Below are 27,639 nucleotides of genomic sequence, written 5' to 3' on the forward strand. Positions count from 1 at the left end.
TCTTCTATGTGCTGGGGAGGCCCCTGTGACCCAACCCTGAGTCCCGTGACTGTGGTGGTCTCCCAGCCCAGACCTGACTTCACGTGACCAGTTCTTCATTGAAGCACTGCCTACCACCAAGACCACTACTGGATGCACGAGGGTGCATGGGGTGGGGGCTGGGCATGACCCCAAGGTTGAGGCCCCAGCTTTCCCTGAGCACCCTACGTGACCTGCATCAGTGCGTATTAGAGAAAATCTATCAGCTCCGTTTTCTCTCATTTTCAGGTCCCATTAATGATACTGACCAGGCTCACCAAGGGCAAAGGGCAGGCGGTTCAATGCCCCCCTCACCCTTGACCGTGACTCCCTCTCTATGCCTCTGCCCCTCTGTGTCTACACAGCCCAGTGTGTGGATTACAGTTCAATTTCATTTCAATCCACTTCCAATTCAATCCAATTCAATTCGGATTTGACTCCACGGCTCTCCAATTCATTTTCAACTCGGTCTAACTCGATTCCATCCCGCGCCAGTTCAATTCCAATTTCAGTTTCCATTTTCCTTAATTTGCTGTCACCGAGTGGCTGCTGCACACAGCGCTGGCAGAAGGGCACGCTGGCAGACCAGGTGCTGCTCCCGGGTACCAGCTGCAAGTGCAGGTGGGAACAGGCGGTGGGACACGGGACAGGCGGCACCCAGGGCAGGTAGGACCTGGGCAGGCAGAACAGGAGGCACATGGGATCAGGTAATTTCCTTTGGGATATTTACAAAGGCTGTTGAATTTTATAGTAAGATGGGACACAGGGCAGGTGGGAACCAGGGCAGGTAGACATGATACAGGTGGGAACCAGGGCAGGTAGACATGATGCAGGTGGAAACCAAGGCAGGTAGACATGATGCAGGTGGGAACCAAGGCAGGTAGACATGATGCAGGTGGGAATCAGGGCAGGTAGACATGATACAGGTGGGAACCAGGGCAGGTAGACATGATGCAGGTGGGAACCAGGGCAGGTAGACATGATGCAGGTGGGAACCAGGGCAGGTAGACATGATGCAGGTGGGAACCAGGGCAGGTAGACATGATGCAGGTGGAAACCAAGGCAAGTAGACATGATGCAGGTGGAAACCAAGGCAAGTAGACATGATGCAGGTGGGAACCAGGGCAGGTAGACATGATGCAGGTGGGAACCAGGGCAGGTAGACATGATACAGGTGGGTACCAGGGCAGGTAGACATGATGCAGGTGGGAACCAGAGCAGGTAGACATGACACAGGTGAGAACCAGAGCAGGAAGACATGATAGAGGTGGGAGCCAGGGCAGGTAGACAAGGTACAGGTGGCTGTCAGTGCAGGTGGGCGGCCACTGAGGTGGCAGAGTAAGCCAGGCAGAAGCCCTGCTAGGAGATCCCTTGGTGAGCTGAGTTAGCATCCTGCTAACTGGACGCAGTGTCCAGCTCCACCAGGAGGTCACTTCTGAGACTCAAGTCCTCATCTCCTGACCTGCACAGCTGCCCAGAGCTGAGTGACAGCCCTTTGGGGTAGATTCGAGTCATCACTATTTATGAAGTGCACGCACATGTGGGAGCCAGCCTCCAGAGTGACTCTGATCACGCTCCTCGGAATGCAGGACTGACAACCCCCCGGAATCAATAACCTGCTAAGCTCCCCACTAAATCACGGCACCTTGTATTCTTGAGTAAACCCTTCGGTAATTTACAAAGGCTGTTGGATTTTATAGTAAGTGTTTTTCAAACCAAGCTGGATTCTAAACAATAATGACTTTTTAATGCGGCCCTGTGATTACATTGTCATAGTGAAATACAGGCTCTGCCTGCATCAGGGACGAGGCCGGCTGATCACGGCGGACGCACAGGGTGTACACAAGGCAATCTCCATAAATTACCCCCAATCCTGGCTGACGCCAACGGGGAACAAGCTCGCTGGCTGAGCTGTGGGGTCAACATGGTGCCTGCTGCCCCGCCCATGGAGCCAACCAGCAGGTGATGGACACTCAGCCTCACAATCCATCCACAGTCCAGGGCTGCCTGTAGGATGGTCCGCCCAGCCCAGCCCCACCCTTCTGGCCCTGCCCTGGGGACAGCACGCTGCAGTAGCAAAGGGCCCCCTTCCTGGACAATCCCCTCCCACCTTGCCGGACGCTGAATGGCCAGGATTGGCATCTGGGATTCAAGTGTGGACGGAGCTCACCATGTGGGCAGAGGGGCAGCCGGGCTGCTAGGGGCCCTCCTGGAACCCCCTTCAATGTGTCTCTGCCTCAGTCCAGAGTCTGGGGCCCAGGTGAGAGGTATGGGGGAGGCCTGGACTGGATGGCCCAGCCCAGCACCTCTGCATCTTAGCGGGACCTTAGTCTCCAGCCGTGATTAGGGGCTCCTCCTCTCTGGGTGCTTCCCCAGGTAAGACCCCAAGAGGCACCCCTCCTGCTCCCCTGCCTCCTGGGTGAGGGGACAGTTGAACTCCAGGACCCCTGGGTGCTGCCTGCAGACAGTCTGTGGACAGCTTCCACTGAGGCCAGGAGAACTTCCGGGTGGAGGTGTCGTCTGACCCTTGTTGTTGACTGATCAATGGTGGAGAGGTGAGGAGTGGGCGGGGGCAGTCAGCTCCCAGGAGGTGAGAGTTCACCTGAGACAGGTGTGCTGATGTGGCTGCCAGTGTGCAAACATCAAACATGAAGGTCTCATGCAGCTAACTGGACAGCTGGAGCCTCCATCCAGCCATCGGGACTGCAGAACAAAAGCCTGGCCCTGAGTCTGTGGGCCGGGCTCCCATTCTGCATGCCCCAGGGAGCTAGGCCCCATCAGGAAATTGAGGCACAGAACCCCATCCATCCCAGGCACCTGAACCTTTGCTGTTCTCAACCTGGCCTCGATGTTCCTACAAAGGACTTGGGTGGGTGGAGGACAGTGGCATCTGGCAAGTCCCAGCTTGGGCCAGGGGGTCTGGAAGCCCAGAAGACCTGGGGGCATGGCCCAGGCACTCTGAGGAGGAAAGGAGTCTGCTCGAGCTACGTGGTGCCTTGGCCATGCCCCTTCTTGGAAAAACTCAAAGGAAAAAGAAGCTTGGGGTGGGGGGAGCCAGCTGCTTCCATCTGGGGGCCACCGAGGCAGATTTAACTCCAGGACCCTGTCAGACACCAACAGATGACCTCTGACCAGTGCAACCCTCTCCCCCGCCCCCGAAGCGCTCTAACAAACTGCTCTTAATAAAGTCCAAGACATGCCAGGAAAACAGATGAGGTGCCCCCACCCCCCACAAACAATCTTCTCTCCCGGCCCTCAGCAGGAGGCATTCGCTGCCTGAGTCATGATCTAAATTATGCATTAAACCCAATTACTTTTCATTATTGCTTTCCAATTAGGGGCTGGATTGACCGGCTCAGCATGTGGCCATGGTGCCCACCCTGCCCACTCCCCGCTAAATGGAATATGGGGGCCCTGGCCTTGAGAACCACGGTGGGCATGATCACCCCAAGTCCACTTGTCCTGTCCTCACAGAAGCTTGGGTAGCCCCTGCCCAAACCCCAGCCCCTGCCCTGCCTGATGTTCACAGCTCTGGGTCAACTTTGGGGGCCCTGCAGACTCTGCCCCCTGACTCCCAGGTCCCACTCAGCCCCACCAGGAGGCCCGCCAGCACAGCCCGTCCCCCTGCAGCGAAGCCTTTCCCTAGAGAGGAGGCAGTCATAGCTCCGGTGCAAGTTTCTCCTTCCAGGTGTGATCCCTGATCAGACACCTTGGACAGGTTTCCTAGAGGGGCTTCAGAATGAGATGCACTAGGAAGAAAGGCCTGGTGACCCCTCTGCCACATTCAGCCAATGAAAACCCCAAGACCAGGGCAGGCTGGTGGGCAGCGTCTCCCTGTGCCGTGAGTGGCCTCAGGCCCGGACTGACTCGACGCCAGTGTCCTTGGGGGTCCGTGGCCCCTGAGGAGGAACGCTCGTTCTAAGGCCGTTTCTGCAGTACAAGCACAACTGCTGCGAGCGCTGGGAGCTGTGCCGACACATCCAAGTGCTGCAACCCGCTCTCAACATTGTCATCACGGGGTCCATGTCTGTCTGTCCCTCTCTCGCAATGTTTGCCACTTGACTGTCGGCAGTGCTCCAACCAGGACAATGCACCGCCAGCGAGTCGATTCCAACACAACGGTTCTAAGGACATAGGCATGGCCCCCGGGCTTCTGCGGCTCTGTTGCTGCCGGGGCCGGCAGCCTTGTCTTCCTCCCAAAGAGCAGCTGGTGGGTCTGAGCTGATGACCTCGGGGTCAGCAGTCCAGCAGCCCACTGCCCACAAGGGCTCCGTCTGCAGCTCCATTATCGTCCCCACCGATTCTGTGTGGTGGCTAGGAGCCCTCCCCCACCCCCATGACCAATCTGGGCCGGGATCGGCGTGGCTGCTGCACTTGTGTCTGCGGGCAATTGGGGGCAGGGGCAGCCTTGATGGCACTTGGAGTGGTCGGCAGGGGGCCTAGTTGGAAGGGGCCCTTGGGAAGGAGCAAGGGGCTGCTGAGTGGTCTCCAAGGAGGTGGCCGGGTGGTGTGGGTATCAGTGGAAGGTTCAGAGCCCCATGTGATATGGGCCGTGGCCAGGTCAGTGCCTCCTAGCCAGGCTTTCTAAAACCTCAGTCCTCCAGCTCAGTGTCACTCTGACCCCTGAGCCCCTGTAAGGCCATCTCTCCTCCGGAGACCAGGGGGTGGCCAGCAGGGTGGAGCGCTGAGGGGGGGAGCATCAGGGGGAAGGGGGAGGTGGGGGGAGAGGTTTGAGTATAGGAGAGGCCCTGCCCGGGTGCTCCCGGGCCCCTTGTCGATGGCAGGCAGCACCCTGCACATGGTACCTGCAGGCTGGGCTCAGCCCACTGCCTGAAGGCCCTGGTAGTTCCTTTTTGTGCGGGTGATGGATGGTTCCGAAGGTGAAGAGCGAAATTAATTTCACGCACTCTTCCAAGCGGCCGTTAAGAAGGCTTTTAATGAACGCAGTAAAACCCAACTAATTACGGCGAGGGGACTTTGCCCTAAATAAAGGGGACGCGAGCGGCCCCAGTTTATTAAAACCCATGCATCACATTTTATCCGGAGTAGGCTTCATCGTCGCACCCGAGATGATGCAGCTAATGTTGCCTCCACACAGTAAACACTTCGGGGGGAGGGGGGACTGATACTGAAGCTGTAATGCATTGTGTGAGATGGCTTTGCGGGTCGGGAGGGGAGAGGGGAGTAAACACAGACTTGGGGGCAGGGGGCGGGTGAGAAGCCATCCCTCCTTGGATCTGCTGTCCGCAGGCAGCTCCTGCTGGGACATGGCCGAGGCACCGGACCCGAGCTCTCTGCAGTGCTGACACCAGTGTCCCCTCGCATTGCAGGGGCCAGTATCCCAGAGACTGCCAGGCCTTTCTTCCAAGCCTCACGGGGTGGGCTCGAACCCCCAGTCTTTGGAGTCCACTGAGCAGATGAGCTGCATGCACGCCCGGGTTCTTCTAAAACCACCCGCGAGCTTACCTTTCCCAGGCTCACTGCGTCAAGTCTGCCCAGGTTCCAGACACACAGGAAGGGGGTGGGGGTGGGAGAGCTGACATGCCCCCAATGGTTGTGATGTCAGCCACACACTCACAAATGTGGACACACAGGCACGGTGAGTTACCAGGCACATGGGTGTACGCACACTGTGTGGTTACACACTTCTGGGTCAACCTGATGAAAGAACGAAGGGGTGGAGTCTAGCCTGTCAGCCAGGTCACAGCCTGAAGATAGCTCCCTATGGGTGTGGCTTAATCAGGAGGATTCTGGGAAGTCCCTCTCTTCCTCCCTGGACGCTGGAGGTAGGACACACTCTCTGATTCACACTGCTGTTGACAAGCCACATGGGGCCACGCTGATGGCCGCCAGAGCCCTGGAGATGCTTCCACCACCTCTGGATCCACAGGACTTCCCACCCACCAGTCTGTGATCTTCCTGCATTCAGCATCATTGCATGTGCTGCATGAGTCTAAAGGGGAATTTATGGAGCAGTATCAGAGATATGGGCTAATATCAGACTTATGGACTTAATCTGGACTGGGCTGGGATGTTTTCTCAATAGAAAATTGCTCTTTGATATAAGCTCTTTCTTATACACATATGAGTGTCACTGGATTTGTTTTTCTAGTCTACCCGGACTAACACACACACACACACACACACACACACAGACTCTGTGAGTCACATAGCCTCATGTGTATACCCACACAGAAACACACGTGTACCCACACAGACATGTACCTCTCACATGTCCACACACACACATGCCCCATCACACACTCATTAAAATCATGGGAGCAAACAGGAGCACAGGGACAGTGCAAACCCACGGCACCCAAGCTGGCAGAGCAGGCCCCTCCTTGCTCTCACGGTCCTAGCAGGATGGTCCCAGGCTGCCGGGTGTTGCTGAGTGTCCAGAGCACCCTCTGCATGCTCTGTGCACAGACGTGTACATACAGAACAGCAGTGCCCTCTGCATACTGCATTCACAGATGTGTACACACAGAACAGCACCCTCTTCAAGCTCCATGCAGACAGGTATACACCATACTGCATCCTCTTCATACTGTGCCTACACACATGTACACACAGAACTGCACACAGGGCAGTCATGATTCTGGTTTTACACAGATAGGCTCACATGCATTCCATGTACCTGAAAGCCACCTTTTCTGGTAGCGTGACAACCCACGAGCTTCCCAGGCAGGGACCCCCACTGGCTTCCTCCTGTGGGTCTGGCGGGCTTTATAAACAAGCTCCCTCTGCGAATGCAGAGTTCTGTTACTCCTTCCTCCACCCCCTATGAATCCATTTTCTTTCGCTCTGTGGCTGCAGAGAGCAGGCACGCCCACCACTGTTCAGTGTGCATGGGAGCAGAACTCTCTAGAACAGATACCCAAGAAGGCCAGCTGAGCTGAAGGGGAGGTGCTGGGCGGTTTGGGGTGGTTATTCCCAAATGATCCTTTGAAAGGCCTATCTCCCCTCTGCCTCACAGTCCCCATCTTTCTAGCCCAGGTATGATGGTCAGAGATGACCAATGGCTCACTTCCTTCCCGTTTGGGGTGACACGTCCCTGGTGTCGAAGCTGTCAATCACTGCTTGCATTTACATGTGTGTCTTTACGTGTGGTCCTCGAGCCCACTGTGTGACTGTGTGTGCCAGGACCGAGACACTAGAAGCAGGCTCACCAGGAGCTGGGCAGGTCTCAGTGGAGCTTATAGACCAGGAAGAAAGGCCTGGTGATCTCCTTTTAAAATTCAGCATTGAGACGTTTATGGATCACAGCAGAGCACTGTTCGATTCACTTGCTTTGAGATCAATCACTGGAGGAAGACATCACGTTGAGTGGAACAGAGGGCCAGCGAGGGTGAAGGATACCTCAGGGAGATGGGCTAGCGTGGCTCCTGTGGCGATGGGCGTGACCTGCCTAGTGATCACGATGAGGCAGGCCTGGACGTGCACGCAGCAGCTGCCCACATAGTGTCCCATCTACAAGGGCGGAGAATGGTTTTGGAACACGGACCGAAAGGATAGCAGCATTTTCACTAACTTTGGAAGTGCCTGTATCTCTCTTCTATCTACGCATCTCTCATATCATCTACATATCTCTCTTCTATCTACGCATCTCTCATATCATCTATATATTTCTCACCTATCTACGGATCGCTCATCTATTCATCTATCATCTACATATCTCTCATCTATCTATGCATCTCTCATCTATCTGTGCATCTCTCATCTAGGTGTCGATGTGTATTTCCAAACACCTATCCACTTGTCTTATGGCTTGGACACTTACTTTCTTGGCACCCAGTGAAAGCAGTGAATAGCAATGAGCACACACATCAGGAAAAAAGGGGAACCAAAGTCAACACCTGAGCCCAAGGTCTTCAGCAATCAGAACCAGAGATCAAAATTAACCCTCAGCCTCCTAGAGAAAATAAGTCATAAAGGTCAGAGGAGAGAGCAGGGAGTCCGAACACAGAAAGGCAATGGGAAAAATCAACAAGGCAAGAAGTTGGTCTTTGAAAGGCTTAGAGAAGTTGAGGAGCCACCGGCGAGCTGGACAAAGGAAAGGGGAGGAAGCACACACTGTGAAGCAGAAACGAAGCAGGAAGCCTCACAACAGAAGCTACCAAAATTAAAATGAAAGCAAAGAGAGTGACACACACTGCGAAGCCTGTGCTGCAACAAATTGAAAGCCCAGAAGAAACGGAAAGTTTTCTAGAAACACACTACCTATGTACATTAACACCGGCAGAAAAGAACACCTCCACAGACCTGTAACCACAGGAAGAAATATAACAAGTCCTTAAGAAAACTGCAACCCAAAGTCCGGGGCCAGTCAAGTTCACCGGGAATTCTGCCGAGCTTTCGGAGAAGAGCAGACATCATGAAACTGTAGAACTGTGCAACCACTGTGTTGTTGCTGCTCTGACCCGCAACGACCCCCTGCACGGGGGACGCACACTGCCCGGTCCTGCGCCGTCCTCACTACGGTCCCTGTGCCTGAGCCCGTTGATGCGGCCACGGCCCCTGCATCTTCCTGAGCACCTCCCCCTTTTCTACCGTCCCTCCGCACTGCCAAGCATGATGTCCTTCTCCAGAGACCGATCTCTCGTGACAACATGCCCAAAGCATGCAGGACAAAATCTTGCCATCTTTGGCGGTGCCTCGTCCAAGGCAGGTCTGCGTGTCCTTTTAGCAGTCCGTGGTCCTTTGAACGTTCTTCTCCAGCACCACCGTTCAAATGCCTGTGTCCTTCCGGCTTCCTGATTCAGTGTCCGACTCTCACGTGCTTATGAGGCAACAGAAGACGCCGTGGCTTGGGGCAGGTGCACCCTAGTCCTAAAGGAGCACCTTTGTCTGCAGTGTGCCTACTGCGAACACCGATCCCTTGACTGCTGCTCCCAAGAGCACCCTTGAGATCCAAGCAAGACGAAATGCTCGGCAATGTCAATCTCTTCTCAATGTCTTATGACATCACCATGGGTCCAGTGGGGCGGAGTTTGGTCTTGACATTGAGTCGTCAGCCATAGTGAAAGTGTCCATCCTCGATCCTCATCAGCAAGCGCCTCAAATCCTCCTCACTCTCACAAGCAAGGCTGTGTCCTCTGCATATGGCAGGGGGTTACTAAGCCCTCCTCCAATCCCAAGGCCCATTCTTCTTCCCACAATCCAGCTTCTCTGAGGGGCTGCTCTGCAGACGCGTTGAACAAGTATGGCGGAGGATTCAGCCCTGACGCCGCACACCCTTCCTGCCTTTAAACCAGGCAGCATCCCCCTGTTCTGTTTGCACAGCTGCCGCTTGCTCCACGGACAGGTTCTGCAGGAGCACACGGGGCGGCCTGGGGCTGCCGTCCTTCTCAAGGCTATGCACAGGGTGTATGATCTACCTAGTCAGCGAGACCCCAGGAAACCTCCCTGAGATTCTCTGCTTTCAGCCAAGAGCCATCTGACACCAGCAATGATATCTGTTCTTCCACGTCCTCGTCTGCTGCCGTCCTGAGTCTCTGGCTGCTCTCTGCCCACGCGCTGCTCCAACTGTTGTGGGATGATCTTCAGCAAAGTTTCGCTGTGTCTGACATCAATGACAGTGTTCTATAGTTTGAGCATTCTGTGTGGCCATGTCTTGGGGATGGGCGCAGATTCACATTTCAGGGAAATCACTATGATGCTTCCTTAGACAAATGCAAATGCACAGGCTTGTAATTCTGCAATCCCTCCGCTGGGAATCCACCCTGAAGAAACAAAGACCACCCACGAACAGACATGTACACTCTGGGTAGAGAGGAGCGAATGAGCAAAGCCTGGCACATTCACACAGTGGGATGTCATGATCAACTGGAACCAGGACACGTCTGTCAAACACCACCACACAGGGGCAGCCATGAAGAACACGTGCTCTGCAAAGCTAGTCCATTTCACACAGATAAATATTTAACGACACCATTATGATCAGAAAGAAATAAAGAAAAAGAAGAATGGTTTGCACATCACAGGATAGGACTTGGGACACAGTGGGGAGGCCAGGGATGGGGGTGGGGGGCAGGAGACAAAGAACAATACAGAGGGAGGGGGCAGGGTGGGGAGAAGGAGGGACACACTAGGGGCTGAAGGGACACTGTCGCTGATTTTATCTGGTAAGTGGGGCTGTGAGACCACACAGAATGACTTTTTAAAAAACAAACAAAATAAGTATGTAAAAAAAGTTAAATTTTTTTTTAAAGGAGGCTCAGAGCCCTGAAGACCCTCCAGACCCCTCAGGCCTGAAGCCTGCTCTGAGCAGCTATTGAAGGAGAGAGAGACACACATGGGCTTGGGTTCTCCAACAGTCTACAGCAGAGCGTGACACCCATTCCCCGCAGGCTCCTCCACAACAGGGAGAGGACACAAGCTCCAGGCTCCTCCTGTGGACATGCTCAGGAGGGAGCAAGACACCAGCTCCCTTCTAGGGCTCCCCTGCCACCGGCCGCAGCTGGACTCCTAGAGGCTGTGCTGCAGTGAGTGTCCAGGCTCACCTTGCGCCCTCTGGGAGCTGCCCCACAGGGACCCCTCCTCACGGATAGTTCCTGCCCTGGCCGAGTGTCACCCTGTGGTGGCCTGCGTGTGGCGGGGGCTCTGGAAGCTTTGCCCACCAGCCTCTCACTTGCTCGTGGTGGACAGACTACAGTGGACGAGAGGGAAGGCTGGCGATCGCAGCCTGATAGAGGCTGGGAGGACACTCCGAGTATGCAGTGGCCGTGGCAGGGTCCAGTGACTGTGGAAACACTCCACAGTCGGGTGTGTAAGGGGCTTCCAGGGCCAGGGGCCAGGGCTTGGCAGCCACCCCAGCAGCAGCTTCTGGGTTTCAGGAAGCCGCTTCCCAAGTGCAGGGGGGACAGCCGCTGTCCTGGGACTCTGCTGCTCAGGCGTCGTGCGCCCACAGCTGGCACGTGCACCGATATGTCCCCAGGGCCATGAGTGAGCACACTGACCTCAGCAGAGGGACTCCATGCCTACCCACCACCGGTGTAAGCCTGCGGCCTTGGCCACTGCGTCCACTCCCTGAGCATGCCTCCCCTCGCTCTCCCTGACCCCCCAATTCACGAACTGCAATGTCCTTCCTGACCACTGATCTCTCCCAGTGTCCTGTCCCAAGTGAGCTAGGGGGGCCCACGCATCCTTGCGTCTCGGGGCCTCCTGTGATGGCAGCAAGGTGGTGGCATCTTGCATGGCGCCCTTACAGCACAGCAGACCATGCCCGGGGGGTGGGGTGGAGGGTGCTGCGTAGTCGATCCTCATGGAGCAGACACAGGCTCAGGCAAGGGGGGCTGACACAGTCCATCTCATCAGATCCGACAGTGGACACCCCAGACCACAGGTCCACATGGAGAAGACACAGGAAGGGCTCCATGTGACAAAGGGCAGGCTCAGGCTGCAGCCACATGCCCAGGAATGTCTGGGGCCACTGGGACACAAGGACCCTCACCTGGACCCTTAGGTAAGAACAGGGCCCTGCTGACACCTGCACTCCCCCACTCCCAACTCTGCCCTTCAGAGCCACCCACCTTTGGCACTTTGCATTGACAGCCCCAGGAAATGCATGTGCAGGCAGCAGGACAAGTGGGTCCTCTCTGGTCATAATACCCATGCAATATGCTTCCCAAATTCCAGAAGAAAGACTTAGTGAGGACGTTAACAGGTTCTGATGCCAGTGTGAAGTGCCCAGGACCTGTGACAAAGGTTCCTGTCTGCTAATGAAAGCCCAGAGGGGCAGAGCACTCTGCGGTCAGCCTCAACCCGCAGGCCCTGAGACCAAGCTCCATGGGTCAGCAAGTCCAGCTCCCCAACTGAGCGCCCAAAGACTTGCACTCTGTGAGCCGGTCCTCTGCACAGAGGCCCTCGGCTTGACTTGCTCTGGGGGCTGGGAAGTCAGTCGCTCTGGTTCCTGGTTCTGCTGCTGCCTCTCCGATGTCCGGGCGAGTCCTGGGCCATCGTTGTTGCTGGGGCTCTGGTGTCCGCCCTTTCCTGGAGCCTTCTCTTTCGCACTGACCACACCCACCCACCGGAAGGCCTTTCCCAGTGGCTCTTGGTGTAACTGGTGAGTGGACAGTGATGGTGGTGTCTCCATGTCCATGTGAAGTTCTGCTGCTGGAACAGCAAGCCGAGGTCCCATGGACTCTGCTACCGCGCTGCCTGGCAACACCGGTGACAGTGCCTGGCAACACCGGTGACGCGGCTTGTTAATTCCCCCGCACCCCTGTGGGTGACACGCGGCACCTTGTTGAGGTGATTTGTGCTCCCGGGCACCCATGGTGAGGGGCGCCTGTCCACAGATTTACCGCGCACGGCGTCCTCCTCCCGTTTATCGCCGCTCATCACGGCTCATTTTTCCATGGGGCTGCCTGTCTGTCGCCTATTGATTCCAGGGAATTATTTACACGTCGGGGCAGCAGTGTTTCAGTGGTGCACGGGCCGCAGATGTATCTTCCGGCTCTGAGGCTTGCATGTGTCTGCGTTCTTTATGGATGGTGTCTTGGCGGAGCAGACCTTTAAATTTTATTGTATCCTGGGCTTTGTGGTGTCGGCTACAATCCTGTGTCACCTCGCAGTCTTGCACGGTCTGACCAGGACTTCCCTCCATGGGGGCTGCTTTTTACCTGGGGTCCTGCGGAGGATGGCCCATGCTGTCTCCCCCTGACCCTGAGCTCCATAGGCACCAGCTGCTACAACCAAATAGCCAGGTCAACAGTTCAAAACCAGCAGCTGCTTTGTAGAAGAAAGCTGAGGCCTTGGACTCCTGGGAGGAGTTGCAGTCTCAGGAGGACTTGCAGTCTCAGGAGGACTTGCAGTCTCAGGATGCGCCACCCCCCCCCCCATTCCCGGGCGCACACAGTCCTGCCCTGTTGGCAGCCACTCTCTCAGTGCGGCGTGTCCTGTGGCCGCCGTGTAACCGATGTGTAGATTTCTGTTGGCAGTGGGTTCTTTGTCTGACCAAGGGCAAAGCCAGAAGGTGGGGTGAGCGGAGGCCCCAGGGAGAAGAGAGTGGGACCAGGACACCCAGGGAGGCAGTGGGGTCCCCAGTGGGTCATGGAGGGGTTGACTGTGTGGAACGGATGGTCTGTTGGGCCAGCCCCGCCTATCCAAAACCAGCGAGCCTGCGTTTGTTTATGTTTTGAATAGCCAGACCCAAACAGTCCGTGACAAAAACAGCAGAGTGGGGATTTTGTAGCATTATACAAGTATCACAGCTTCTGCTTACCCCATTCTCCGCCCCCCCCCCCCCCCCCGTAAGTCAGTTTCTGGCTTTCAGCAGTGGTATTTGGCATTTCACGTCAGTATTGAGAGTTTGGATTAAATCCACCAACTAACTATTTATTTTCTACTTATTCCCATCTGTTCTTCTTCTTTTTCAAAATCTTTTCCCTCGTTTTCAAAATCCTTCTGGATTGACTGAGCACTTCCTCCTGGTTCCAGCCACCTCCCTCCCCAGCTGACTGCCAGGAACCCTGACTGTGGGGGTGCTCTCGGCCTCACAGGGTGTATCGGTCATTGATCACATCCTGCCTGCAGATAGTGTCACCCCCTCCAGGAGGCACAGAGGAGCCTGGTGGTGCGGAGGTCAGGCGTGGGGCCAGTAATGTGGCGCCAGGAGAAAGAGAGGCTGTCTGCTCCCGTGCGTGGACAGACTCCCAGCCCGATGAATGTTGGTGGTTGGTCTCCGTGGCCGTGGGTTTGGTTGGGTTTGTTTCTCCACCAACCTGTCATTCCCACACTCCGTACTCATGTGTGTAGACGGGGCTTTCCTGCCGTCAAGTCTCTTCCGCCCATGACACCTCGTCTGAAAAGAATGTTTTCTATTTTTCCTCAGTCGTTGAATGGGAGTTTTGCTGATAGATAAATTTTTTTTGGTTTTATTTTTATGTATTTATTTATTTTTTATTTATTTATTTATTTTAACAATTTATTGGGGCTGATACAATTCTTTTCACAGTTCATACATATACATACATCAATTGTATTAAGCACATCTGTACAGTCTTTGCCCTAATCATTTTTTTCTCTTTTCTTCTTTTACATTTTATTAGGGACTCATACAACTCTTACCACAATCCATACATATACATACATCAATTGTATAAAGCACATCCATACATTCCCTGCCCCAATCATTCTCAAGGCATTTGCTCTCCACTTAAGCCCCTTGCATCAGGTCCTCTTTTTTTTCCCCCTCCCTCTCCATTCCCCCCTCCCTCATATGCCCTTGGTAATTTATACATCGTTATTTTGTCATATCTCGCCCTATCCGGAGTCTCCCTTCCCCCCTTCTCTGCTGTCCCTCTCCCAGGGAAGAGGTCACATGTGGATCCTTGTAATCAGTTCCCCCGATAGATAATTTTATTTAGCAATCTTTTGTTCATTTATTTGCCTTTCGATGCTCCTGTATCTCCCAGGGTCAGCAGGCCACATGGCAGGCCACCAGTCCACGTCCCAGATTCAGGATCCAGGCCAGGAGGAAGGAGGCAGGCAGAGAGAGAGAGCCAGTCCTCTACAGTCTATTACAGGTATGAAGGTCACGCCCCTGCAGGGATGGCAGCAGGCTGTGACCTGACCCTCATGGGGGAGGCCTTACTGCCATGCTAGAGCAGTGGTTCTCAACCTTCCTGATGCCCTGGCCCTTTAATACTGTTCCTCATGTTGTGGTGACCCCCCAACCATAACATTATTTATGTTGCTACTTCACAACTGTAATTTTGCTACTGTTATGAATCATCATGTAAATATCTGAAATGCAGGATGTATTTTCATGGTTACAAATTAAACATCATTAAAGCATAGCAATGAATCACAAAAACAATTTATAATTCTATATTGGAAACATTTATTTCTAATGAAAAAACATGAAATTTTGTCTTGAAGCATTGTGTAGCATGGGTAACAGTCTTCATGCTGGGTACTTGTATGTGGGTGTATCTGCAATGGATAGAGGAGCGGTGTCTCAGTTCCTAAGCCGTTGGAAATATGTGTTTTCCGATGGTCTTAGGCAACCCCTGTGAAAGGGTCGTTCGATCCCCAAAGGGGTTGAGAACTGCTGCCCAGCCGAGATGACACGGACCTAACATCACGCGCGCCTTCGCTCATCTTCTGCCCCTATGATTTCCCAGCAGTCATTGTAATTCTGCCCTGTCCACGCTTCTATCAACCTTGCCTGGAGAAGGACATCGTGCTTGGTAAAGCGGTGGGGCAGCCAATGAGAGGAGGGTGTTGACGAGCCGGACGGACACAGTGGCTGCCTCAATGGGCCGAGGCCTGGGAACAAGGTGAGGTTGTGCAGGACCAGGTGGTGTTTTGTTGTGTTGTACATCGGTCAATCACTGTGGATGGGAACTGACTCGGCAACAGCTAACACTCCCCCGCCCTCCCCCAACATTTAGATTCCATGTAATGCCTTTGTCTGCCGGTCTCCCGGGCCCATTTCTGTGTCTGCTCCTCAGGTTTTGTTTTTCTTCTTATTACAGGCTGCATTTCCCTGTTTCTCTTCCTGGTGAAGGGCACTGTGAAGGCTTGATGTTTCTGCCTGCTGCATGCTTTTGTAGGGGCCCTGGTGGTACTACCCGAAAGACTGGTGGTTGGAATTCAGCGGCATCTCCTTGGGGGAAAGGTGAGGACACTTGCTTCTGAAAGGGCCCAGCCTAGAAAATCCTCTGGGGCAGTTCCACCTGCTTGACGAATTTCATGTGCGGGGCCTGGTTTTATTTTATAAAACTTTTTAGGGGGAGTCCCTGTAATATCACCCAAACTGGAAACAGACGGAGTCTATGCGGTGGAAGGTCTATATTGTATTGAAATGTCGTTTATCAACTTTCAGTTTTAAACATCAGCGGAGAGACAAAGCACCAATAATGCCATCGTCATTACAAATGGCACAGGGTGTCATCACGGGTCCTGCAGGAGGCGTGGCAGGCCTGGCGCTGGCTGCCCTTGGGCACTGGACAGACAGTGGGGGCAGTGGGGGCCCCTGTAAGGCCATTTGTTCTTTTATGGGAATGACCCAAGCCACGCCCCCTGCCATCCGGTCGTCCCAGCTGAGAGTGGCCCGGCAGGGTCCCAGGTAACTCTTCCAGGAGCAGACAGTCCCGTGCTTCTGCGAATCGGCAGGTGCGAGTACACGGCTGGCTTTATTGTCAGCTGTCCACACATCAGGACTCCTTGGGGCAAGGGGGGTGGGGGGCTAACAACCTCTAGAGAGACTCCCTGCTCAGGGCCTGCACCCAGGCCCACCGTGCCATGCCCACTGAGACAAGGTGGCAAGCAACCAGTAAGGAGAGATGAGTGGACAGAGGTGTCCCTCCTTCACCGGGGACAGCCCCGGCATCCTGCTCCTGGGGACAGTGGCAGTGCCTCCTCCACTCAGCTCAGCCCCTCCCTTGGCACAGAACCCTGGTGCCAGGCCAGATGCTTGCTTGTGATCCAAGCGGTGATAGGCGAGGCAGGGTTGCAACCTTTGAGATTCACAGCTGGTGCTCTTCTGTTCAGCAGCCCGGCACTGGGGACATTCCTGCATGTCACCTTCCTGGACGCCCAGCTCCCCGCCTCACCCTGACCCACCCACTGGGTATCCTGCCCCCCGCAGTGCTGGGAAAGGAAAGGGTTAAGGACGTGGAAAACCCTAATCTGTCTGCAAGCCTGCGTGCCTGCAGGGGGCCGCCAAGCCGATCAATATTTCATGAAGACCTCTCCTGCTGTTGAGAGGCAGGTGCAGGGCCTGCTCCCTGGGCAGGGGAAGGGTGGGGTCAGCTAGCTGAGGGCCCCCGCCTGCTGGAGCCAGCACCCACCCTGCTCACCAAACCACATGCATATCCCTCCACACAACCACATACGATCACATGCACATTCATACTTACAACTACACACACACATATGCATCCACACACCCTCATACACATAAACACACACACACACACACACAGAAGCCAGGCTCCAGTACTGGCCTCCTGTCTGGCTCAGGGGTCTTCCTCAGCCCAGGGCAGGTCTGTCCCTGTTTGTCCAGCCGGCCAGCAAGTGCAGCATCCCTCCCACACTCATCCCAGTGGCTTCAACTGCACCGGAGTCCCTATAAAGACCTGTCCTGGGCACAGGGCAGAGGGGTGGGGGGAATACGTCGCTTCCCCTCAGGGGACAGGCTTCCTCCCCAGCCACCCCCACCCCCCACCACCGGGCTTGCAGGCAGCGTCCTGACCCCTCCTTGAAGGGGTCTACTCCCAACTCCACCAGGCCTTTGCAGGGCAGAGGGCTGGCCTGGCCTGGGCAGCAGATTGGGCCTGAGGCTCTGGCCAGGTTCTGGACTCCTGCCCCAGGCCTGTGCTCCGTCTGGGGGTGGGCATGGGGGTGTGTGTGCCAGCAAGTACCCATCAGAGGGGTCTGTGCTCAGCGAGCGCTGGGGGGCGGGCAGTGGGCTTGTGAGTGACTCAGGTGTGGCCAGCACCACCTGGGCTTCTGGAGATCTTCCTGCCCTCTTCAGGACCCCTCCCCAGTCAGCTCCCCTCTATGAATATTCATGTGGACTCAGCATTTCCTGAAGGTTGGTGGCCTCTCCAAGGGAGAGAGAGTCCTGCCCTGAGCTGGCCTGCTGGGCCCTTTCCAGGGGACCTCACTCACTCACTGGGTGCCAGCTGGGGCCTCAGGGCAGGTGCTGGGGGAGCAGCGGGGGAGGGGAGGGGAGGGGAGACAGATAATGGATGAGTGAGGGGTGAGTGAATGAGAGTGAACCGGTGCGTGTGAGAGATCACAGCCATGTGATCTGCACCCTGATGGAGCCAGCACACATTTAACCACCCCCCTCCGCCCCCACCCCTTTGCTCCCCCAGTAAGGCTGAACCCTAGACAGCCCTGTCCTGGTCTCCATCATCAGGGCACAGCATGTGCTTCTGTCCGGCTGCTTCCGCGGGGGAGGGGTTGACTGCCGGCTCCACAAACACTCCCCCTCCGTGCCGCCGCGGGTGGGGGCGACGGGGGGAGGGGCTCTGTCTGCGGCGTCATTCTCTCCGGACTCCTTCGTGGACGTGGAGTGGAGCCCACGGGGTGCGCCGCCGGGTTTCCTCACGAGCAACGGAGCATTAAGGAACCTGGTGACACAGTGGTTAAGCGTTGGGCGCACCCAAAAACCGCCCGCTGCTCCCGGAGAGATAGACCAGACTACGGTGTCGGAAACCACGGGGCAGACCTCCCTGCCCTATGGGATCGGGACTGGCCGGTGCCTGGCCACGAATTTCAAGGTTGGAGGTGAGAGGTGATTGGATACAGAGGCACCTGGAGGAAAGGCCGCAGCAGGGCTCCTCCCCCAGTGTGCTCACTTCTGGCGTGGCCTCCTTTCCAATCATTTCCTGCCGCAGACACCCTCCCCGAGGCCACAAAGCTGCCCTCGCGTGTCTCAGCCCTGGACATCGTGTTAGCATCCACTGCAATAAGCACCAACCAGAAGACTTGCAGCTCACGCTCCTTGGATTAGCAAACCCAGCTCCCTGAATTAAGTGCAGAGGCACCTGCCACAGGAAGCCTCCGCCCCAAGGCCACAGCGCCCCTTCTGTGGCCAGCAAGCCCAGCTTCCCCAATTAATGCCCAGAGGCCCCTCGCCCCACGCCAGCCTCCTACCCATGGCACTCACGCTTACTTGCTCTGTGGGCTGGAAGCCCGGCACTCTGCCCAGTGCCCTGGCTCCTGCCTCTGCTGCTGCTTCCCGGCTGACCCAGGTGGTTCACCGCACAGGGATCCCGGGTCCAGAGAATGAGCTCCACTCTTGCTGGTACTGAGATCCCGCCTCCTGCTTCTCCGAGTTCATTTTATACACAGCAGGGAGCCCTGGTCACAATTACTCACTGGTATCCACCCCGACTTCTTCCCACACCCATGCACGGAAGGGTTGTTTGGTGGGAGTCAGACTGGCTAGAAGAGCCACATTGAAGAGTCCGCTGCCCCTGCATGGCCCCGGCGACTGGATCTCACTCTGATTCCTGTGGGCTGTCTTGCGTGGCATTGGGTTGGGGTTTGCTTGCAATTCCACCCTTTCACCCGGCAATGCCCTGGTCCCTTTTCAAAAATCAATTGATCGTCTAGGTGCGGCCTCTTTCTGGACTCGAACTTGCGCTGATCAATTTGTCCTCCGTGGGAACCGGCTGCCGGCACAGCTGTGGTGACTTAGTTGAGGATGGTAGGGGCTTCTGGGGTCCCCGTGTCTTTCCAAACCCCCAGATGCGGCCTGGGTTCTTGATTGTGTCCCATTGAAGCTGCCACGCCCTTTGGGGAGCCCTGGTGGTGTAGTAGTTACCTGCAAGGTCAGCAGCATGAAACCACCAGCTGCACCTCCCACGTAAGAGGAGGTTTTCGACTCCTGTAAAGATTTACAGTCTTGGAAATCCACAGGGGCAGTTTGGCCCTGTGCTATAGGGTCACACTGAGGGGCATCAACTCGGTGGCAGTGGGTTTGAGTTTGGGCATCTCACAGCCTCGGATCGCACCACGTGGTGAGTGAGAGTATGGCGTGCCTCTCGGGAAAGTGCTCTTCCACCCAGGAGAACCTTCCTCCTCCGTCCTCCCGCAGCCACTTGTTGAGTAGGTGCTGGATTGTGCTGCATGCTTGCCCATCTCTGCCGAGGGCTCATACATTTCCTCTTCTGTAACTAACATGAAGGACAGAGGCGGGTTTTAAAACTTCAGCCCCCTCCTGGACTCAGCCCACACGCTCACGTGCGGTGAATGCATACATGTGCTTCAGGCAGAATCTGGGTCCCTAGTTTCTTTGGTAACGTCTTCGTTGGATTTTAATATCAGGGTGACGCTGACTCACAGACGGATTCAAAAGTTGCTCCTTCTCTTCCACTTCGAGGTAGCCTTGTGGGAGATCGGTGTCAACCATCTTGGTACAATTCATGCCAAGCTTTCGCCCTGGGAAGGGCTTGAAGGGTGAACGTCGTCATGAGACGCACAGAGGGCTATGTGGACTTCTAGTTTATCTAAGGTCAATTCTTATTCATTGCAGTTCCCATGGGGTTTGTGCGTTTTATCTACACTCTCGAGTTCACAATAAAACATTGTCTGTGTTCTCACTTTAGTATCCGTGGTAGTTACACCATCTGTTGTCAATTAGAGACTGTTAGAGTGAAGGGGTGGAGTTTACAGGCTGCCAACCAGGTTGCAGTTTGATGACCTCATTTGGAGGCAGCGCACACACACACACACACACACACTCCCTGTGAGACATCCCTGCTGACAAGACACACGTAGCTACTCTAGAGCCCTGGAGCTGGAGGAGCCACATGGAGACCCACGCCAGGGCTGAGATGCTTCCACTGCCACTGGATCCGCAAGACTTCACACTCACTGGCCTGTGATCTGCCTGCATTCGGTGTCGTTGCATGTTTTGAGTGCGTCTGGAGGAATTTATAGAATGGTGTCAGGCATGTGGCTGAGATTGGACTTAAGAACTTGATCCGGACAGGGCTGAGATGTTTTCTTAATGTACAATCACTCTTCATATGATGTTCTTTCCTGTACACATAGGAGTGTCTATGAACTTGTTTCTCTAGTCCACCCAGACTGACACAGTGTCTTTTAAAAATGGGGGTGTCGTGGTGAAATCTCTGCGGCATAGAACTAGCTGCTCTGGCGTGCGCGGCTCATGGTGCCCTGGGCATTGGTGAGGTGTCGTCTGTCTGCAAAACACGCCCTTTGCATCAGGACAGCCGCCTCTCTGAGAGGGAAGTCACGCCTGTTTATGCTTTTTGCAATTCCCCTGGACTGAACAGCAGGAGTGAGTGGGCTAAGAACCAGGCTGCCAGCCTCAAGTTCAGTGGGTCCAACCCACCAGCCCCTAAGCAGAAGCAAGATGAGACCGTCTGCACCCACAAAGGTTTTCCGTCTCCGAAGCCCCAAGGAGCAGTTCCAGCCTGCCCGACGGTCAGGATGAGTCCGCAGGGACAGCAGCCGTGGCTGTGCGTAATGACTGGGATTGAAAGTCTCGTGGATGGACGCAAGAACCAGCCCATCTGTCTTGGAGAAGGACGGCCAGAATGCACCTTAGCAGCGAGGATGGCGGGACCTGTGAGCCTGTGAGGACGGCGGGCACATGTCTCCCTCTGTTGTGCATCTGGCCTTCGAGAGTCACAACTTGGGTGCCTGATAACCAGACAGTGACGGGTGCTAAAGGGGAGGAAACCAGGGTGGCACAGGCGTGCTGAGCGGGAGAAGTCACAGGCAGCTCCAGGAGACAAAGCAAAGGATCACAGTGGGACCTGCCAGACCTGGAGTTGGGAACAGAGAGGGAGCACATGTGTGGCGTCTCCCAAGCTGGAAGGACTGAAGAAAAACGTGAGCCACAGCTGAAAAGCGGAAAGGCTCTACGGACAAAATAGTGAACAATGCGGGAAGCATCCAACGAAGATAGAAGGAAGACACAAAGTCACTGCAAAAAGAAGAAGAAGAAGCAGACGGCTTGGCTGGTGCTCAGCCGTCTCAGGAGGTAGCATATGATGAAGAGCTGATGGTGCCGCGGGAAAAAGTCCAAGCTGCACTGACGGCATTGGCGAAAAACCGGGCTCCAGGAATTGACAGAATACCAATTAAAACGTTTCAACAAACAAACGTAAGGCTGGAAGCCCTTCGCTCACTCGTCTGTGCCAGAAAACCCGGAAGACGGCTACGTGGCCAAGTGACTGGAAGAGATCCATATCTGTGCCCTTCCGAAGAAAGGTGACGCACAGAATTCAAGGATCGCTGAAGGATATCCTTGCTAACTCGGCAAGTCAATTTTTCCTGAAGAACGTTCAAAAACTGTCGCAGCACTACGTCAACTGGGAGCTGCCAGGGATTCGAGCCAGATTCAGACGCGAGCGTGGCGTTGAGGGACAGCAGTGGCCGTGTCAGCTGGATCTTGGCTGGAAGCAGAGGACACCAGAAAGGTGTTTACCTATGTTTTATTGACTATGCAAGGCATTCAATTGTGTGGGTCATAAAAAAATCACGGGCAACCTTGGAAAGAGTGTGAATTCTTAATTGTGCTCCGGGAGAGTCTGTGCATAAACCAAATGGAGCCTTTCGAAGGGAACAGGGAATCTGTGTGGGCTGAAACCGGGAAAGGTGTGTGCCTGTGCCGTAGCCCGTGCCCATACGCACTCCGTCGAATGCCGAGCCCACAGTCCGAGAGGCTGGGCCACATAAAGGAAAACGTGCCATCAGGACTGGAGAAGGCTCGTGAACAATGTTGTTTGGTGGACGCAAAGGAATGGAGTCTCTTGCTGAGGGACATCGAGGACTGTGGCCTGCAGGATGGGCTACAGCACTCACCGTGCCCACGGGCAGGCCAGCACGCACATCCCAGCGCACATGCCGGGGTGTGCTTCAGGGCCGGGGAAGCCGTCAGGAAGGGCAGGGGTGCCCGTGAAAATGCCAGGGCGTCACCTGCCGGGCTGCAGGTCTCACTTGACTCCGCGTTGTCTTGGCTGCTCTTGACGCTCCTCGGACCTTGGAAACCACCCAGTCTGTGTCGTGGGTGCTGCTTTGTTTGGGGTCCGTTTGTTTCCGTGGGGAGCTGAACCCTTGAGATTCCCCGTTCTGCGGTGTCTGCCGATCCCTTGTTACTGGTTAAAATTGCTAGCATGTTTGCTTTTTCTCTTCAATGAATTCCATTTTGTTTTCGCGCCGTCTCTCTCTCTCACCCACTTGTGCCATGCTCAGGCTCGCCAGAGTTTGATCCGCCGCCGAATTGCATTTCTCAAAGGCTCCCTCTTTAATTGACGTCGCTCCACGGACTTGTCACTCCTGTCCGAGCATCCTCCTTGCCTGATGTCTACCGGCATCAGGACTCGTTTGCACTTCCAGCGGACGGACTTGAAAGTGTGGTTTTACTCCCCTTGTTTGATAGCGAAAGTATCGAACGATGCATGTCTGCGTCTTCGCGGGCAGTTTCATGGACGTTGATTGGGTTTTATCAGTTCCACCGTTTTCCCGACAGTCTCCAACGGAGAGGATACTTCTTTTCACATTTCCCACCGAATAGTGTGTTGACGGGAATGCTGCTAAGTCGCTCTGGGAGGGGGCTTCGTATTGGAATGTCTGTTGACAAGCGGGGGCCTTATTGCTTCAAGATGACCAGTTGCAGCTGGTTCTCTCTCTTTTGCCTTGGGACTGTCTCTGTCGGAGCCTTCCCCTGATTATTTAAAACGGTACGCTGATTACTCAAGCAATCACGAGTCCATTGTTGCCGTCGCGAAAGGCAAGCGTGTGCAAACCTCAGCTGCACCTGACCTCCACTGCTGACTCTCCCTTCCGCCTCAGACGTCTCCAGGACAACAGTTGGGCTTCGGCATCTTCTCTGAGTGTTTGGATCCTGGCATTTTCCGTAGTGAAGGGGCCAGGCCGTTGCATGCCACGTACAGCCTGTGGGCTGCTCTCCACTCGGAGCTTCCACTTGACACCTCTGCTCCCCTCTCCCCTGTGAGCGGCCCTCGCGTTTGCTCTCCTTGGTCTGACCTCTACCTGGCCTTTCTCACAGTGAGCAGACCATCACTGGCTCACCTGGTCCCCGTCCAAGGAAGTGAAGGCTGTCCCCATTGTCCACCTGCTGCAAACAGTGCCAGCGTAGATGCCCTGGCCCGCAGCGGGTCCCTCTTTCTGATGTGTTCCAGAGGACGGGAGAGGGTGGGGAGCATAAACGTGCCCCCCTAGGACATCTCCTTGTGGTGGGTCCAGACTGGAGACTCAGGCCCTCAACTCAAGCCTGCAGGAGGCAAAGGGCAGCCCTCTGTGTCAGGGCAGAGCCGCCAGGCAATCTGTCCCCACCGAGTTTCCATTGGTACCTTTCAGAGGTGGTTTGCTGGGCAGGGCCCTCCTTCCGAGGTTGCCTGGCAGCCTCACCCTTTCTTTCGGCCACAGCAGCGAGGAGGGTGCGGTGAGGCGGGGCTCGACTATTTGTGCCTTCTCCTTCGCTCCCTTCTTGGCCAAGGCTTTTGCCGCGCGGACTGCTGAAGGACAGAGACACGTGTGCAGAGAGCTCCTTAGGAGTGAGGCTGGGGGGGATGGACATGCCAGGAGAGACCAGTCCTTGGAGAAAGATGCCCTGCTTTGTAAAGTGGGGGTGGCGATAGAGCGATAGAGGACAAGGTCATCTGAGAGCTGGGTCGACGCTGAGGTGGCAGCAACAGTGGCCCAGGCAGTGGACCGACCCCCAGCACTTCACAGCAGCGGCACGCTGCTGGGTCCGTCTGAAAGAGCCCCGCTCTGGCTGTGGGCGCTCTCTGATGTGCGCTTGCTCTCCGGCATGCGTGGCTACCCGCATGGGGACTGCGGAGCTGCAGGCTGCAGCCAGGTGCTGCCCAGTCCCTGCTGCTGACTGATCCAGCAGCACGAAGCACGGCCCAGTCCTGCCCACCCTGCCCACGGCCTCTCCATGGGCACGCTAGGCTGTGTGTTTCCCCCTGGGCGCCGCTCTCACTGTGGCCTGTGTTCCGATCCCCCGTGTCTGCTACCTGGTGGTTCTGCCGAGCTTTGCTCATTTCCTCTGTGACCCGGGCTCGCAGGTGGATGGCTTAATTTCTAGTTGTGCTACGTCGTTTATTTCCAGCTTAATTCCTCTGTGGCTGGGGACCGTTCTCAGGGAAATTAGAAATGTGTTGAGGCTTGCTTTATGAGCCAGCACATGGCAGTATTGGCAAATGTCCCGTGCGCTAACGATAAGAACGTGAATCCTGCTATTGTCGGGAGCAGTGGTCTGTATCACTTGTCAATTAGGTCAGGCTTGTCAGCCGAGCCGCTCGGATCTGCACAGTCGGAGGCTGTTTCTGTCAGCTCACCGTGTCCGCCCTGAGAGAGGCCTCTCTGAGCACAGGCGCGCCTCTTATTTTAGCTCGGTTGGTTTTTGCTTCATATATTTTATGTTATTGATGCTTATTAGGGCTGTAATAGCTTCCTGGAGGACTGGCCTTTCAGCACATGCCCCGCCTGCCTGCCTCTCACCGGGCGTCTTGCCTGAGCATCTGCTGGGTCTGACGTGCGCACCGCAGGCCTGGCACCCGTGGCCCTGTGTGCTTACAGGGCCCTCTCTCCTGCCACCTCGTTGCCCAGCCTCTCTGTGCCCCTGGTTTAAGGGATGCCTCTAGTCAGTGGCTTCCTCATAGCTGGCCTGACACGACCACTCTTTATGACTTGACTTCTTAGCCTGGGTCACTGACGGCCACTTCTGGGCAGCTGGGTCACCCTCTGTCATCTCCCAATTGGTTTCTAGCCGGGTGTCTGGTGTCAGCTCTGCTTCCTGCCCGTTCTGAAGGCCAAGTCTCACAAGTCCCCTCTCCTCACTTGCTAGGCCACGGCGTTGGGCTCGGCCGCTCCCTTTCTTTCCCTTTAGCCCTTTTCCTGGAGTGTCTGCTGCCATAGATCCATGCTTTGTGGTGGCCCCATGTGAGTCCGGCTGCCACGGACCCTGCTGGGTCCCGGCTCCGTTGGTTGCTGCCGTGTTGGCTCCCCTGCCCTGCAAGTGTGACCATGTAGACGTGAATTTGTGAACACCAGAGCCATGGGCCTTGGGGTTACCCATTGACCGGTCCTCAGATAAGGACGTTCCAGAGCCCTCCTATCCATTCCCTCCACCCCAGGAGGCCCACATGGCTCTCTGTGCCCCCCACCCCAGGAGCTCCTGTGCTGCCTGCCTCTGCTGCAGCGGGGGCAAGTGGGCCGTGTTTCTGTCCAAGGGAGTGCGGGGGCTGCCCCTGCATTTCTGAGATGCATTTTCCCTTATGCATGCGTGTTGGGCTCAGCTGTATGTCAAGGTCCAGGTGGAGGGTCCATCTCCCCCTGCCCTTTGCAGCAGTTCAGACTGCCCTTTGACAGCACAGGTCCTCTGCTACCTGGGTGTGGTTGGGAACTCAGCTCTTAGGGGGTTTGGGTTCCTTTAAAGAAAAGGCGCCCAACCCCTCCCTCTGCCCCCCAGAGGCTTTCCCAGTCTCTCTGTCTTCTCTCCATTTATCACGACGGTACCTCTTGGTCCAGTGGGGAGGATCCTGGGCTTCTTGACACTGAGTTGTGGTCCACACTGAAGGCTGTGATCTCCATCAGCAGGTGCTGCGAGTCCTCCTCACTGCCAGCCAGCAGGGCTGTGTCATCTGCACGTCGCAATAAGCCTTCCTTCCACCCTGATGCCACGTTCTCCCTCACATAATCCAGCGTCCCTGGTGACTTGCTCAGCATACGATTGGATCAGCATGGTGAGAGGCTGACACACACGCTTCCTGATTTTAAACCTCACAAGTCTCCCATGTTCTGTTCACACACCTACCTCTTGACCGGGCACAGGTCTCCTGGCCGATCTGCAACGTGCTGGCCTAATGATCGCCTGCCCTGCTCTTAAGTGGGACACAATCTCATTAGTGGTGCGGCCTGCATGGACTTTTATCTGTCAGTGTGCGTGCCATGTGTCCAGCCCTCGGGCCTCAGGAGCCATGGACCACAGGGCCCCCAGCAAGCCTGTGCTGGAACACCAAGTCTCCGGATGGGGAGGACGTGAACTGCCAGCCCGGCCAACCACGTGCTGTCCGCTGCAGCCTCCAGGAACTGAGGCAGAATTCACACTTCTGACATAATTCCCTAGCCACTGATTCTGAAAAGTTATTTGGAAGGCTGTGTCTAGTTCATTTTCAAATATTTTAGATGTGAAACCCATTTTTTCCACTAGGAACAAGCGAGCTTTTAAATTAGCTTTGTCTCATGGGGCAGTGACTTTTATTAATCATTTCAGCCGACGGGCCATTTCCCGGGCTCAGATGTAGGAAGCCGGCACTCAAAATGTTCCAGAGTATTTGAGAGCTTCAGGGACCGGGACTGCTGGCAGCCTGTCGGACGTGCATCTCCCATCCGGCCAGGGCAGGTGTAGAAGGGCCTGGGTCTGTTCCAGCCTGGCTGAGGGCCCTAACACCCTGGCTGTGGGTCTACAGGTCATGAGTCTGTCCAGGTGGCCGTAGGCAAGTGCTCCAAAGTGGGTTGTTCCGTGGTCACTCAGATGCAACCCCAAACAAGCCTCCTCAGACCTGCCGAAAGGTCTTGCTGGACACAGGCCAGCTTCAGGCCTGGGCACACAAGGGCAGCCAAGGCCAGTACTCCAAGTCTGAGGCCTAGGGCCACCTGCCCACTATCCACTGCTTCCTGGCTGGGTCCTCTGTCCCCTGCTCCTTCTGGGTCCTCCCAGGAGCCTGTCCACCTGACAGAACAGATGTCTGTCCCCTGCATTGGGGTGGGTGCCAGAGTCCCACCTTCAGAATTAACCCGTCCCTTGGGGTCCTTATGGCCATCCAGGGCCGGACCCGCACATCGTTTCCTGAGCCTGCAGGGTCCAGTCCCTTGGGCACCCTGGAAAGACCTCCCCTCAAGCCTCAGTCTCCCACCTGCAGGCCCTGCGGACGAGGCTGGCCGAGGCTGCCTGGGTTCCTCCCCACCGGGTTCTCCTCACAACGCAGTTCACACCTGGCTCTGAGGCCAGGCGGGCAGCAACCTGGGGACTGCATGGAGCACATGGGCCTTTGTGAATCCTTGTCATGGTCTTAAGAGCCACCGCTCAGCACCCAGGACCTTAGACCAGCATCCAGACCCAGTGCTGGACTTACTATGGGCTGGTCT

The sequence above is a fragment of the Tenrec ecaudatus genome, chromosome 14 (genome assembly GCF_050624435.1).
Source record: "Tenrec ecaudatus isolate mTenEca1 chromosome 14, mTenEca1.hap1, whole genome shotgun sequence".
Taxonomy (NCBI): Eukaryota; Metazoa; Chordata; class Mammalia; order Afrosoricida; family Tenrecidae; genus Tenrec; species Tenrec ecaudatus.